The sequence below is a fragment of the Otolemur garnettii genome, unplaced genomic scaffold (assembly GCF_000181295.1).
Source record: "Otolemur garnettii isolate 467f Iridium unplaced genomic scaffold, OtoGar3 scaffold00060, whole genome shotgun sequence".
Taxonomy (NCBI): Eukaryota; Metazoa; Chordata; class Mammalia; order Primates; family Galagidae; genus Otolemur; species Otolemur garnettii.
Window position 1 is genome coordinate 8,075,086 of NW_003852455.1, and position 16,733 is coordinate 8,091,818.

Consider the following 16,733-nt stretch of genomic DNA (forward strand, 5'->3'; position numbering starts at 1 on the left):
TTACTGAGTTTGACTTCCTTGGGAAGTCTCCTGCTTTGATACTCATTGTCAAAATAGTAAATGTCCAACTTTTCTCTGTGGCCAAAATAAGAGAAAATAAGTTGTGTCTTGGGAGAGATAACAGAACGAAGAGGATCAACATTTACAACTCCAACAGTTTATAGTTTGAAGGAGAATTTTCACTGATATTTTTCAGCTTGATCTATATGACAATTCTGCAGGAAGTGCATCTTTGTTTTCATTTTATGAAGATCAAACATGAATCAGCTGCCTTATTAATTTTTTGTTGTTTCTGTCTTCACTAAAATATTCTTCGTGACCATTACTTAATTGTCAAAGGCAGTTAATGTTAATGTGGCGATTCTTGGAAGACGGAATTCTGGAATGTAAATGCAAGTATATCCTTAAGACTCTAAGGAGTCCCTCATTTCTCCTCCTGTCTAGATCTCAGAATGACTTTTTTCTTTTCTCTGAATTATGTCTGACCTAGTATCATTCTTAGAGATAAATATTTCCACTTGGGAACCAATTTTTTTTTTTTTTAATTCAGAAACTGTGCGTTAGTGAATATGTCATTCCTCACAGCCGTAGTCACAAAATTCCTTGATTCCATTTAGTGTTTTCCACGAAGCTTTCTACTACTCAGTTCTGGAACTCCTGATGTACCTATTCTCAGAAAACAAGACTGTTTCATAGGATTACCTAAGATTAGGATGGGGTGGGCATGAGCAACGTTCCCTCCTAACACCTTTTCTTTACCCAGATATTCTTCAACACATTTTCCCCTCATCTTCATTTCTTCCTGCACTTCTCTATAGATGAAAGGGAGAAATGGAGATGGGCAGGGAAGGAAAAATAATGAAGAAAGTAAAGGATTAGACAAAGATGGCCAATGTCAAGAAAATTTACAGATGAGCTTATAGTAACTTATGAGCTTATATATTTCATCACAAAGATTACACTTACTTGGGGCTCAGCAAACTTGTTCTAGATACTCTGGGACCTTCTTGGGATCATTAAGACAGAATAACTATTCCCAGAGTAGAAGTATCAGCATCATAAAAAAGTATAGTGAAATCTCAAGATTTCCTTTACTCCAAGATTAGAATTTACAGGAAAAGTAGGGCCTCTTAACAACCAGACTGACTGGGGCCCCTCTGAGCATGTCCCAAGGGCCAGCCTGACATTGTCATCCCTAAAAGACCACTGAAAATTTACAGTGTGGTGGGAAGCATAATTGTCTGCCAAAGACAAACAGGAACAAATGCTTGAAATCTCTGACTATGATACTCTATGTGACCAAAAAAGCAGACATGATCATGTTAAGTGTTTTAAGATAATTGATGTTACTGAGGTGTACCCTAAGAATTGGAGAATCCTTTCCAGCTATGATTAGAGATAGCGATAGTACTACAGAAATATGATAAGAGATGTGGTGTTGCAGGCACTGGGGATGGAAGGAGATGACCGTAAATTAAGGAAGACTGTGGGAAGCCTCTAGAAGATGGAAAAAGCAAGGATTCTCTCCTAGAACCTACAGAGAGGAATGCAGCCTTTCCAGCCTCTTCATTTTTAGTCCCGTGAGACCTATGTTGAACTGACCTAAACTCCTATAAAATAATAAACGTGTGTTACCCTAAGCCTAAGTTGATGGCGATTTGTTATAGTAGCAATAGAAACTAACACAGGTATCATTAACCAAGAGTGACACAATTCTTTATAGTTGATAAAATTACATCTCATATCATATCAAACCACTCTGAGAATGAAGGGAGGAGAAAGTCTATGGCATTGCTCTGTCCTGCCCCCTACATCCCCTTCCTCTACCCCTTGTGAAAAATGATTTGAACATAAGGCTACATATGATTAATTCATTCATGCTTCCTTACAAATTCCCTGAATATTCCCTATTAGTTTTATTCCAGTTACAAGTGAGTGTCAAGATATCTCCTGAGACATTTCATTCAATTCACAACCACCACTTTGTAACTAAGTTATACACCAAGAAAATGAGGTTTCTACGGTTAACAGAAAAATAAAAAAAGGTTTAGACTTGTCACTGTCATTTGGTGGCTGGGGCTTAAATTTCCATTTCTCTCTTGGAATTATTTTCTTCATCAAAAAAAAAAAAAAGTCAGAATTAGATGATTTCCAAGGTACTTTCCACCCCAAACGCATAAGAATTCTTAAGTAGGCATTAAACTTTGAACTCCTTTCTCTCTGAAGGTGGCGCCAGCACAGACAAAACATACATGCAGGTGCGTGCATACACACACACACACTAATGTTCTGAAGATCTCTTATTTTTGGAAAGTTGAGAGTAATCTTTAAATCTGCATGTAATTATAAAACACAATACCCCTCTTTCAGTTGAATCTGGTAGCTTATTCACATAATAATATTCTTATAGTATTGCTGATATGTGAAAATCTAAATACATACAAAACACATCAAAAATATAGTTGATCCGATTTGCATTTCTGCATACCTAGGCACTTCCTGTTTTGCATTGAATGAGAAAACAAAGAGCGATACCATTTTTCTCATCCCACAAGTCCCTTAAATCTGTTCTCATAAAATTTCCAGTTCCACCATCCCCTGTGAAGTGGCTTTCTAACATTATCTAGATGTTACATGGTATATACAATAGAAATGGTTATCCCCTTATTTTTTTAATAAATCACCAATCTGATACTACCTGCTGTTTAACAAGAATAAATAACTTCCTACTTCACACACAAAAACATGCAAAAAGGGCCTTTTTATTACATATCACACAAGATCTTTCACCATTGGACCCCAGATTCTTTATCCCTACATGTCCAACCATTCTTCCCTCAACTCACTTTTCCTTCAGTTGCAGAGAAATTCTGTTCTAAAGTTTGCACTGTCTTTCTGTTCCACGCAGTCCACGTTTCCTACCTCTATACTTTTGCACATTCTGTTTCTTTCATATGTAACACCTTTCTTCTCTTTTTCATTTGGAGAAATTCTATTTCTTCTTGAAGACTGGACTCGAATATTATCCCCTAATTACCTGGTTTCTCCCAGGCCCCCAAGGCACTCTCTCTCATATCCATATGTTCACAGCTCCTGTATAGTTATGTCATATGGAAAAAGAATTATCATGTATTTTTGCTTCCTTACCTTCCAACAGTCTGTGAATTTCTTGGGGGCAAAGACCTGTACTATTTATTCATAGTACATTTTTCCCTAGAAAAGATTTATAGCCACTCTGATTCACTGCACATAGGTCAGGGATGGACACAGTAAGCTCTCCATAAACATTTACTTCAAAAACAAACAAAATAATCTTACAATACCCACTGTCCACTACCAGGCACATTAATTGACTAGACAAGAGACATCATAGCAAATCTAGGAGATAATTCTCGTTAGGTTTCATCATCTCCGGTATTTGTTCATTTATCAAAGGAACAGAAGTTCCTAGACACAAAACAGACACAAAAAGCTCTGCTAACCCCAAATTTAGTTTTACAAAAATATGCATTCCGTATTGATGAGCTCAGACTTAACCAGAACCAAACGAATAGGTATAGACCAGCACAATCTAATGAACTTATTCTCTCCTGACCTACTGATTTGCCACAGGATCCCAGGCATGTTAATCACCCCCTTCCTTTTATCCTCTAGAACCATAACAAAGGACAATGTGCATTCCAGGAAGGCAGCTTTGAGGAATAAATAAATCACTTAACATTGAAAGAAGAGAAGTTCTTATGCAGATATGCCATAAATAACATAAGAAAAAAACCTTCTGAAAGTTACTGCCATTCTCTAATTCTGTTTTCTTGCCTATGAGTTGGGAAGGTTAGACTACATCAGTAACACTCGAGTTTTTTCTTGTTTTGTCTTTCCTTTACACCTGGGGAATATGGCATACTCTATCTGCCAAATTTCCTCATAGTGAGGATATTTTCTCAGCAGATGTAGAGTTATGTCAGTAGTATGTACAAGATAGGTGTGTGGGGATATGTAGGTTTGTAACAAAGTTCCCCTGGGTGATTCTTAGTGTTCATGCTGGGAACCAGGAAACCAAGGTTTCCTCCAGCCTTAACCATCTATGATTACGTAATTCTATGAATGAGTTGTAGGAATGGCACAGAAAGGGCAACAGCGTAAAATGCAGACTAATGGCAGAATATAGTAACTAGCTGAAAAAACAGATATCTGAGCATTGAAAACAGGTATCTGCTCAGCAAAGAGGGTCAGAAACCCAGTTTATGAAGACTGAAGCTATCTCTTGATATCTACATAACCTTGGGCAAGAAACTGAACTGCCCTAAAACTGTAATTTCTCATCTGTAAAATCCAGACCTGAATGTCTACCTTTTGTGAAGACTAACTGCAATCAGCTATGTAAAAGGCTTGGCATGGTGTGTGGGACACAGTCAGCATTCAATAAATGGCTGTCAACAACTACCAAGCCAGTTTGTGCTAGATGTACACACTAGAGTAAATGTCCCTGTCTTTAAAGTTTGGGGTTCCACTTTTGGTGTAGAATTTCAGATAACTGTGATCTAGACTGGATTGTCTACTCTAAAACTTCTGTGAATGAAATAAATACCTAGATTACATTCATGAGTTTCATAGTTATTCCATGACCTTGAAAGAACTAGTTAATATTTTAACACCTTTACTGGAAATTTCAGAAGATCTTACATGTGGTCATTATCAGAGGCTGGCTTTGGGTTCATGCTTACACACACAGAGCCTAAGTAATCTACACCATGATGTTCTAATAATATTGGTATTGCAATAATGTAGTGAACATTCACTGGATACTGTGCATGTCAGGAACATCTAAAAGTAATTTATTAACTTATTTAATCCTCCAAAGCCACTATCACAAATATTATTAACAATGCCCTTACTTTGCAAATGAGTAAACTGGTGCAAAGAGAAGTAGAACTTGCTCAAGGTCACTGTGGCAAAGTGAACCCAGACCCCAAGCTTTGCAACTCTCCGGAATCAGGGTAAGGGTAGGATCCCTACACAGGCTGTCAGAAAACCTGAATTTTAGACGCAGCTGGGTGTCCTTTAGTAAATGGCGCCCTTGCTGGATCTAAGATCTCTCTGTCTAAATTAAGAGATTTGGATTAAATCAAAGGTCCCTTTCAGTGACTTTCAAATTCAAACTATCTCACTTTTTGAATGACAAGAATTCACGTCTAAGAAAGGTTCATTTTGTTGGTGATATTTATTTCTTTAGTTTGTTCATGACATGTGTTATACTGGCCACAAAAACTATTATGTGTATTACGTATAAATAAGCATGTATGTTGTGTGTGCTTATAAATGTCTATGTAGCTGTTGCTATTTCTTTCCTTTGTCTAGGGGAAATAACATAAATTAAAACAAAAAAAAAATGGAAAAGAAACAAAATTAGGGCAGACTAGGTTTCACCAACAATAAGCACCTTGCCCTCACAGTCATCACACTGTTCACCTTGTAATTTCCATCCCCCAAGTCACGGTATTACTCACTATCTCCTTTCTCCAGCATAATTTCCTCCATAAGCTATACCACTATGTGACATGCTATGTCTTTTATTTATTTATACGTTGTCTTTCTCTCTTCACTAGAATATAAGCTCCATAACAGAGATCTTTGGCTGGCTTTATTCACTGCTGCTGTGTCAAAGCCTAGAACACTGCATGCACACCGCAGACACTCGGGAAATATTGATGAATGGGACTAAACTGCTTCCCAGTCAAGAGGGTTCCTATGGCCTGATGGCACCATAATTACTAAAGTTTTTCTGTTTTTCTCACATTGCTTTAACTATCATTATCTATACAAGAAAGAAACCCAGGAGTAAGCCTTACCCCACCCCTCTTACTCTCCTCTGAACCATCCCCATCCCCTTTAACTTAACACAGCTGCCTTCATTCAGGCCCTTATTTCTCTTAGACTGGTACCAACAGCACTCAGGCTGATCTCCAACTCCCCAAATCTCTCCTTTCAACAACTCTCCCCCAAAAGAATCCAGAATGATCTTTAATCAATATCTTCATTGTTTTTTATTTAAACAGTGTTTAAACTGTTCACTCACTCAGCCCCTTCAGGACAGATTCTAGATTCTTTGGCAAGAAACAAAAAGTCCTTTTCATCTGACCAACTGATCATCCCTTTAATCTCACTTCTCCTTCTCATGCCCTATTCTCTAGTTATACTGCACTTTTTTCTGTTGTTGTTTATACCATTCTTCTTACTAATTGTTTATTTCTTTTTTGTTTAAAATGCTCTTGAATTCACAGTTTTCTTGAAAAAGATCTCTAACATTCAGTCCCGACATCATCTATGTTAGAAAACCTTCCCCTACTTTCCAAATCATAGTAAACCATTCTAGCTTCTTTCCTCCATTGTGTCACCAAACTCCAGTAATGTATTTATCACATTGTAATTGTAAACACTTCTGTCTCTATTTTGTAGATTGATGGAAATGCTTAACACAATTGCAGGGCAGATAGTAGGCCTTCAATAATGACTGAATAAATGAATGAACAAAGAACACTATAAATTCCCTGTCTAGAAAGCCTTATTCTTTTTATTTAAAGCATGTCTATAAAGAAAGTCAGGTCCCAAACCCTTCCCAACAACATAAAGTTTAGAATTTTCCTAGTCTTACCTACACAAATTGTGTGGCCTGTCTAGGGCATCACTTGACTTCAACTGTGACTGCTGTGCTGAGGCCATTCTTTTCACAGACATCTTCTCATGTAATCTCCAAATGAAAGTCCATCTTGATCCTAATGCATCCTTGAGAATGCTGCTACTACACATAAATTCTGAATAGCAACTGGATGCATTCAGTTGAGTTGTATTTCCTTGATCTGCCAGGGGAGCCCATCCCCATGCCACTGTGACCAAGCTGTAGAGCATGGGAGGTTCCAGGATGGTCGGATGTGGGGTAGATTATTCCCAGGATTGCTTTAGAGGCACAAAAAAGGTTTTCTTTAGAAGCAAGGTGTCACAACAGCTGCCTAAAGATACCACACGTCCAAAATTAGGAGTGGGAACTAAGTTGAAGAGTCAGTTCATCAGTGTCTGGCTTCCTGAACCAACTTAATGAAATAAAATGCCAAAATTCACAGATACTTTGACACTTCCGCTGATGGCCTAAAATAGCATCAACTTCCGACTGAGTGAGCCAATTGCTAGCTATTGCATTGAACTCTTTTGCCTGATGAAATGTCAATAGAGTGACCTTATTTTGAAGATGAGTTCCCTTCCCTGGTTCTTTCTCAGTTCCACCTTGGCAGTGAGATTGGATGTAATGGACTACAAGATGTCACTGTGATGGATAATTGAAAATTAAAACTACTGCCATGTGTGAAACAAGGCAGCACTGGATTGAGACAAATATTGGGGACAAGGTGGACATAGATCCATTGGGGATTTATGTCCATAGATCTGGACATAGATGCTGCTAAAAATCACAATGACCAGGTTTCAAGTCCAAGAGGAAATAGAGGAATAGAGAGACATCCTCCATCTCAAGTGCTATTAACAAAGAGTATTACATTTAGCACAAAGAGTATTACATGTAGCAATTATCTTATATCATTTGGATGGAACGGTCCAACTGGGCAGTATTACCCTTGCTGAGGAGCCAAGATGCTGTCCTGGCAGACATCAGATACAGTGCCAACAAAGAGATGGGGTACCTAGATTTCTCACTGCTGCCTGGTTAGTAATGGTAACCTTTATTCCAAGGAAATAAAGTCATACTAAAAACATGTTTCCAAAAGAAACAACAGGAGAAATAGAATACTATCTGTCAGAAAAACTATGTGATTAGCACAGAGTCTGTAGGACTGATCTTTCACCATGGCTTGGTTAGCTAAACTTCTGCAAGATATTGTCATGGGTATAGCATATGCAAGGGTTAAGAGGCTGGTTCTGGGATCAAATAGCAACTCCAACTACTAGACCCTGAGCAAATTATTTCATTTCTCTTGACTCCAGTTCCCCCATCTACAAAAGATAAGTATCTATCTACCTCATAGGGTTATAGTCAAGATATAAGTAATGTATGTAAAGCTCATAGGACCTAGTAAGTGCTCAATATATGCTAGTTAAACAAAACCATTAGTGAGAATTTTTCAGATCAAATTAGACTAGAACTCCTTTTGTAAACAAAATTCTTGGTGGAATGGTACACAGATATTTGAAAAGACATCTAGCTCTACATCCTCATTTTGCTTTTCAGGGAAGAAGGAAAGAGTAAGATAAGGAAGGTACAGTTTCTCTTCTTGGTAATCTTATAGTAGAGAGAAGATGTATAAACATACACATGAGAGAAATAAAGCCCATAAAAGTTATGAAGAAAATACAATAGTGACGAGAATTGGAAAGAAATTAATTCTGAACTTAAGATTTGCAGACTGTCCTAGAGCAGGTGACAGTGCCTCCTTATTTGTATAGTCTTTTTTTTTAAATCTACATTCAGGAGATAAAGTAAATTAAACATCTAAAGTCTAGAATCAAGGAGGACAAAGTAATATATTTTTATTTAATCATGCACATCAATAAATCCAAGTAAGTTCTGTTCAGGGAAGTAGCAATTCCATCATGGCCTTGTTCCCTACCACTTGACAAAATGACATTGGGACCAGAAGTTCAATGGAGGGTCGGCTCTGTCTCTGATTGGACTGGACCATTCAACAGAGATCACAGGTACATTTTTGAATGGTTTGTGCAGCTATTGCTGATGGTCCAAAAATCTCTTGATTAGAATGCTTTAACCAAGACAGAAAAAAAACAGTTTCAGTACAAGATTACAAAGAAAGAATTAACGAGGTTTCCTACTATCTCCAATTCTCAGCCTGGTATAGATGTATTCTTTGTTCTGTTGAAAAACACTCTATATTGGTTATGCTGACGCTGACAGTAAATCTGCGTGGTGGTTAGTTTCCTTTAATTTTTTTTCTTCACATCTCAGATGAGAAAGTGGGTTATGATTCATCCTGTACAATCTGAGTCAAAATTCATTCTGTCTCTTTTCAATTAGTTTTTCCGCATTCCACATTAAAAAAGCAAGAGTAGTTTGCTCAGCAAATGAGAACAATGTGGTATATCTTGGTGTGTTGCTTTCTCACACACGACTAAAAAACACTTTGTGTACCCTCTAATCGTATTCCAATTACAAGAGAACATAAGAAAACACATAGTGCTAATGTGAATAGAAACAAACACTGACATTAAAAAAATCAGAGGAGTCATTATTATACACTAATCATAAATGGCACAAATCAAGGCAGATGCTGCATTGGGGCGGTGACACCAACAGCTTAATTTTTGGTTTTCTGTTATCTACTTATTTAACTTCAGCTCTATAATAAGCATCATATAAAAATAGACAGCAATAATAATCTTTTTTAATAAGTGCAATAATTGAAAGTCAGGTGAGTGAAAAAGGTTCTACAAAAAGGCTAATTTCAACCAATTAGGCTCTATCTCTTATTTTTGAATTTGTTAGTTTTCCTGGAAAAATAGCATTCATCATCAAGACTGTTAAAAGAATGGTTCTCAATAATGAATAACAAAATATTCTGGCTGGGCACATGGCTCATGCCTTTAATCCAAGCACTCTGAGAGGCTCAGGCAGGTGGATTGCCTAAGCTCAGAAGTTCAAGGGTATTCTAAGCAAGAGGGAGTAAGACTCCGTCTTTACTAAAAAAAAAAAAATAGAAAAATTAGCCAGGCTTTGTGGCAGGCACCTGTAATTCCAGCTACTTGGGAGGCTGAGGCAAGAGGATTGCTCAAGCCAACAGTTTGAGGCTGCTGTGAGCTATGTTACCATAACATTTACCCAGGGAGAGAGAGTGAGACTCTGCCTTAAAACAAACAAACAAACAAAGAAACAAAAAACAAAAACAAAACAAAAATCAAGATATTCTAAACACAGGGCAAATTTCACCAATGTCACATGAAGACTTACACTTGGATTTCCTGATGTCAAGTCTAGTCCTCATTTCACTCTACCATCTAAAAAGGATACAGTATTCATTTCCACGTCAGTGGTATCTTATCTACTTTAAAGATTGTTGTCCCATTGATAATTACCAATATTAGTTTCAGACATGTATGCCGAGTACTATTAGTGAGTGCCACTGCTGGTTCAGGAAAATCCTTAACCAGAGTGATGCTACTAGTGTACCTAACACTAGTCCATGTCAATCTTTATCATATCCTATGCCTTATTTTGTTTTTATTGACTGGCACTTTCAATGCAACAAACTCTCTCATAACCCTCAAGAAATGGGGAATAGTATTAAGCAGAACATAAAACAACACACAAAACATAACTTTGGGGTTTCTTTTCTAATCCTTCTCTAACTCTGAAGAAAACAGTATTGTAATTTTACATGGAGCAGCTGGTTTTCCTACCCACTTAATGGTGTATAAAGGACAATCTATGAAAAGTATCTGAGGCACAGACATTGAAAGCCAAAAGGACCACTATAGATCAAGGTGTCTATTCTCCTAATGTGAGAAATGAGACCCATGAAAAAGAGACTGGCTTGAGATGCAGCAGTGAGTCAGTGGCACAGTGACACAGCCACGACCAGAAAGCCTCTGCATGCTGGATGCCTGGATGTTGACACTGTTATATCACCTTTCAAGCTAACATGGTAACTCTGCATGCCAAACAATATATACTTTATCAGACTTTTTTTCTATTTCTTTTATTTCAGAGTATTACAGGGTACAAATGTTTTAGTTACATGAATTGCTTCTGTACATTTTGAGTCAAAGTCGTAAGTTTGCCCATTGCCCTGATAATGTGGTGAAGGGCATTTGTACCCTTCCTCACCTCCTCCTCCCCCCACTGCTTGCTTTCTGTTGAGTTGAGTTTTACTACCAAATGTGCACATAAGTGTTAATTGACTAGTTCTGTTTTAATAGTGAGTGCACGTTTGTTTTTCCATTCTTTATATATTTTTTTATTTATGTTATATTTATTTTATTTATTTTTTCAGGGGAGAGCACGAACGTAGTCCCCCACTACCACAAATTATGCAGTCGAGTTTCCCACATTTGGGGAAATCGCAGGGGTCAGCACATTTGGAGTGCAATGGATAAGCCTCGCCCTGGAAAAACCACCTTGGTGATCATGGTATCTCCCCTGCCAGGTAAGTATGTGTTTTTCCATTCTTGTGAAACTTCACTTAGAAGAATGGTTTCCAGTTCCATCCAGGTTATTACAAAAGGTATTAGTTCACCAATTTTTATCTGGCTGGCTAGTATTCCATGGTATATATATACACACACATTTTATTAATCTACTCATGTATGCAAGAACACTTAGGTTGGCTCCAGATTTTTGTTATTTTGGATTGAGTTGCAATAGACATTCAAGTCTTTCTGACAAAACCACATTTTTTCCCTTAGGATGAATATCTGTAGTGGGATTGCAGTACCAAGTGGTAGGTATACCTTCAGCTCTTTGAGGTATCTCCAAACAATTTTCCATGGATTAGTCTGCAGTCCCACCAGCAGTCTGCAGCAGTGTCTATGTGTTCCTTTCTCTCTGCATCCATGCCAGCATCTGGTGTTTGGAGATTTTTTGACAAAAGCCATTCTCACTGGAGTTAGGTGATACCTCATTGTGGTTTTGATTTGTATTTCCCTTATGATTAGAGGAGTTGAGCATTTTTTCACATTTTATGGCCACTAGTTTACTTTCTTTTGAAAAGCTTTTGTTCATGTCTTTTGCCCACTTTTTTATGGGGTTGTTTGATGTTTTTCCTGTTGCTTGAGTTCTTTATAGATTCTAGTTATCAGCCCTTTATTGGATGTATAACATGAAAATATAATAGAACCTCCATAGCTGACCAGTTCCCCACATTGACCACTTCCTTAAATTGACTTAATTTAGACAGCACGTGTACCACATGTATGTATCAGTATAGTAGGGCTACTTCCTCACGTTGACCAGCTCTGTATGTTGAGTAGTTTGTTAAAGTACCTTGGGTGGTCAACTTACAGAGATTTCTCTGTATTTTCTCCAATTCTATAAGTTGTCTATTCACTCTATTGATTGTATCCTTACCTCAATGGGTAGTCTTGAGGATATCATTTCACCATGGTATTCAATCAATTCATCTTCTTTTTGAATGACAGCCACATTTCTCAATATTTCCAACCAATATTATTAGCTGGTTATAGATTAACATTTTAGAAGTCAAATATGACACTTAGTTTAATTTTTTTTTGAGGGAAAAACAACTAATATTTTGACATGGAAGAAGACAAAGTAGGTGAAAAAGTTAGTTGATTTAAACAAAAATATTAGGCAAATAATAGCATGGACAGCTTGTGTATATGACACAAAATATGGATATGTCCTCTACCAACTAAAAAAGGGAAAGCTGTCATACTAGCTGATTTCTAAGTACCTTGCTAATATCACCATTACCAGAAGGCTGAATAGGAAAGAGAGTCCATGGAAGTTAAAAACTTTCTTTTCCTTAATTCCTCTCTACTATATCTTCTTAGCCTCTTTTAACAAGTCACTGCTGTACAGTATTTCTGTTCACTCTTATTGAATCTTAACAAATGACGTGTATTGCCAGGTAGGAATAGGGTCATGTCCAGGACTCATACAAATTGAAGGTATGATTGTCCTCGAACCAAATGAGGATTGAGATGAGAACTGTCCAGTACTGTAGTGAATGACATGAAAGTTAGCCTTAGGAAGAAAATTAGGATAAGGTACTTAACTTGAACCTGGTTCTACGACTCCCAAGACTTCCCATTTTTCCTTTTTTTTTTTTAAAAGCTGTTTTCTAGCTGTTATTTTGCTGGAAACTCTAACCACAAACAGCATATTGCCATTAAGTCTTTACACCACAGAAATAGGTATCTTGTCACATGGACTTTATTAGCATTTTATATGATATAGGTCAGCTAGTACAGTGGCAAAATTTCCTGAACCTGGATGGAAAAAAATGGATTTTTCCACTGTCAGTTGTGAAACATGTTCTCTATCAAAGCCCTTGGCACTGGAGGATTTAACAAATGCCTTCTTTTGGACATTATTTCACTTCCATTATTGCCCATGGCACACACCACAATAATTGGTGTGTAGTAGGCTCTTAATAAATATTTGTAGAAGAATGAATGCATTTAATTAAAAGTACAACAGATGCCTACCAAGCAGAGCTCCACAGATGTTCAAACAATGGCTCTGCTGACAGTCAATTAATTATGCCTTCTGACAATCCTAATGTCACTTCAAAGTCTGGAAGGAGATGATTATCTATGTGTTTTAGAGAAAGTTGTGGGGAAAGTTCAAGTGGGGGCAGAGAGGGTGGGTTGGAGGGGAAAAGAAGTTCACAGTCAAGAGTGTTTGTGTGTTAATATCAGAAAATGCATAATTAGCATTTGGAGACTCAAGTCTCAGCTCTAGCCACATCTCAGTCCATACCCAGAGATAAGCTATAAACTAAGACTTTCCTTTTGCCATAGACAATGTGTGCCCCACCTGTGATTCCTCTATGACAATTTCAAGTTTGCTTCCATAGTTAATAGACAAAGGATGTTCAAATGTGAAATAGCTGTCTCTTCTCTACTTTTCACTCTTCTGATGTAGAGACATTGATCTTTATATCACTGAAACTGACTGAGTGGGTATCTGCCATTTGTACCAAGATGCTATGAAACACTAATTCCAGGAGGTGCTTCATAGTCTTGAAGAGGTGTAATTTAAGTGGACAACCTTTCAGTACTGGTTGCTATGCACAGCCCAGGTAAACAAACAAAATATGATACTCTGTCTGTCTGACTGAATTAGAATAGATAGAAGAAAATTGTAGAGGTATAAGAGTGTCTTGGGGACCAAGGACTACAGAGGAGAAAGCTAGAGTTGAGGGAAACATAATCTAATATTTAAAAAATTAAATCTTAACCATGTAACTTTTCCATCAACAATTCAGTTTTTAAATTTCACAAAGGCATGTGCAAAAGAGATTGAGTCCAAGGGCACCAATTCAATTTAAACTTAAATTCAATGAGTGTAGCAACCATGTCTTACTCTGTATTCTCTAGTGCCCTTATCTGATTAACAAAAGGAATGAGAAAGTCTGAATTATAACTGATGGCTGTAACTAGTCACTAACTAGTTTACGACCCTAGAAAATTTACCCCATTTTATCATTTTGTAAATATGAAATTTACCTACTCTCTGAAAATCTCTTCCAGCTCTAACACCTTATATTTCTATAAGGTGCTAAATAAATATCTCTTAAACAAATGAAGTATTTTCTTTCTGTAGTTTACTATACACTACTATGTCTATCCTGTCATAAGGAATGTGGATGGCTGCTCACAATTTTCAGGTACTAGCTCAGTAATTAATTAAATAATATTCAATACCTCCTATGTGCCAAGCATTGTTCTAAGCACAATGTTAGGGATATATATGTCTAAAAACAGTGAACTAAATGAAAATTTCCACCCTTGCACAGACTAACATTTTAGTAGAGAGGACAGATGATAAATATTACATGTAAGAAAATTTGATAAAGGCAATGAGAAAAAAAGATTGTAGGAATCTTTTGCATATTAGAAAATTAAGGAGTTCAGGAAAATATGTATACATAGTTTCGATAAAGTTATTTTATCCTACTATTATTATTTTCTACTTTTATAGATTTATGGGTACAAGTGATTTTTAGTTACATAGATGAAGTGTGTATAGTGGTGGTGTCAGGAAATTAAGTTTACCCATCACTTAAATAGTGTCTACTGTACCTGACTGGTAGTTTTGCATCCCTTACCTCCTCCTACCCTTTCCCTTTGAGTCTTCAATCTTGACTATGACACTGTATGACCATACATACCCATAGCATAAATTTCACTTATAAATGAGAATTGCAGCATTTGACTTTCTATTCCTTAGTTACTTCCCTTGATATGATGGCCTCTAGTTCCAACTAAGTTGCTGGAAATAATTATTTCATTTATTTTTATGGCTGAGTAGTATCCATGGAAAATATCATATATTCTTTATTCATTCATCATCTCATGGGCACTTAAATGGTTTCCATATTTTTCTGTTAATTGTACAATGATAAACATGTGAGTATGGATGTCATTTCTATATAAGGACTTATTTTCCTTTGAGTAGATCCTCCATAGCAGAATTTCTGGATCAAATAGTAGATCTACTTTTAATTCTTTCAGAAATCTCCATACTATTTTCCATAGAGATGGTACTAATACATTTCCACCAACAGAGTATAAGTGTTCTTTTTTTACTGTGTCTTTGCCAACATCTATTGCTTTTTGACTTTTTAATAATGGCCATTCTGACTGGGGTAAGGTGGTATTTCATTGTGGTTTTAATTTGAATTTCCCTGATGATTAGTGATGTTGAGCATTTTTTTCATGTTTGTTGGCCCACTGTATATCTTCTCTTGAAAATAGCTGTTCATGTCATGTGTTCATTTTTAATGGGACTTTTCCTTTCTTGCTGATTTATTTGATTCTGGATATTACTCAGATATTTGTCAGATACATAGTTTGTGAATTTCCTTTTCCTATTCTGAAGGTTATCTATTTACTCTGCTGAGTATTTCTTTAGTTATGCAGAAGCATTTTATATTATCAATTCCCATTTAAAATTTGAATTTGAATTTAGGATCTTAGCCATGAATTCTTTGCCTTGGTCAATGTCCAGTAGAGTTTTTCCTTGGTTTTCTTCTAGGATTTTTATTGTTTCAGGTCTTATGTCTTTGATCCATTTCGTGTTAATTTTAATTTTTTTCAGGGATCCAGTTTCATTCTTCTGAAAAGATAATGTGTTCTTACCCAAGTGTGAATGAAGTGCATGTAAGGTTTGAGTTCACAAATACAGTAGGCTCAGTCTAATGCTTCATCTTTGTGGAAGGCATAGACATTCCTCTTCCTGCCGTTAAAGACTAATTTCTGTTCTTTATTCACAAAGAAAACTTTGGCCATAAAGTTTGAAACACTCAGTTGTATGATGATGGATGAATTATATAGAATTCAATTTTCTAGAAAATGAAGGGCTGTTCTAGACCTATGTAGTTCCTAAGAACATATTCTTCCCTCAAACTCTAGGATTCCAAATCAGTGCTTGAAAGCACACCAGCCACATTAATTAAAAATTCACATGTGCTGAGATGGGACACACAAATTGCTTAGGATTATTATTAAATATTTATTTAGTGCTGTAAACATGTACAACTCTCAGCAAACTTGTTACCAGAAGTTACTATCACAAGAGAAAATATATCTAATATGTGTCATTCACTAGAAAACTTTAGTCCTACAACTCACAGGTACCTTAAACAAAAAGTTAGAAAAAAAACAAGAAACCCATTTTTCCCAAATCATTACAACTTTTTATCTAAGCCACTCATTTTCCAATTTTTCTTCCATTGTGGTTTTGGGGTTTTCAATTAAACAGATCACTTATCTGTGAAAACAGGATCCTTAAGGCCTGAGGTTCCATCTGTACTAGAGGCAGATGCCCACCTAGAGTCATCCTCTACTTTGTAATTGATAGGAACACTTTGGAAAGTACTTTCTTGTCATATAATAAGAAAATAATAAAATACAAATTACTTAGCACTTCTCAATTGAGACCTTCTAAGCACATTCCAAAGCAATCCCATTATTCCTAGTACAAATTAATAAGTTAAAACAGAGTTTGTTAACTGATCTATCTTATGACC

General features: G+C 36.5%; 1 protein-coding gene and 1 non-coding gene across 8 annotated transcripts in view; both read right to left on the minus strand.

Annotated features, from left to right (window-relative positions):
* LPP (LIM domain containing preferred translocation partner in lipoma) overlaps positions 1–16,733 on the minus strand; it is a 686,984-nt gene that overhangs the window by 135,726 nt on the left and 534,525 nt on the right. The gene's annotated exons all lie outside the window — the stretch shown is intronic.
* Positions 11,007–11,170, minus strand: LOC111726306. The gene has a single exon (XR_002774115.1). It is a non-coding gene; the product is annotated as a U1 spliceosomal RNA (small nuclear RNA).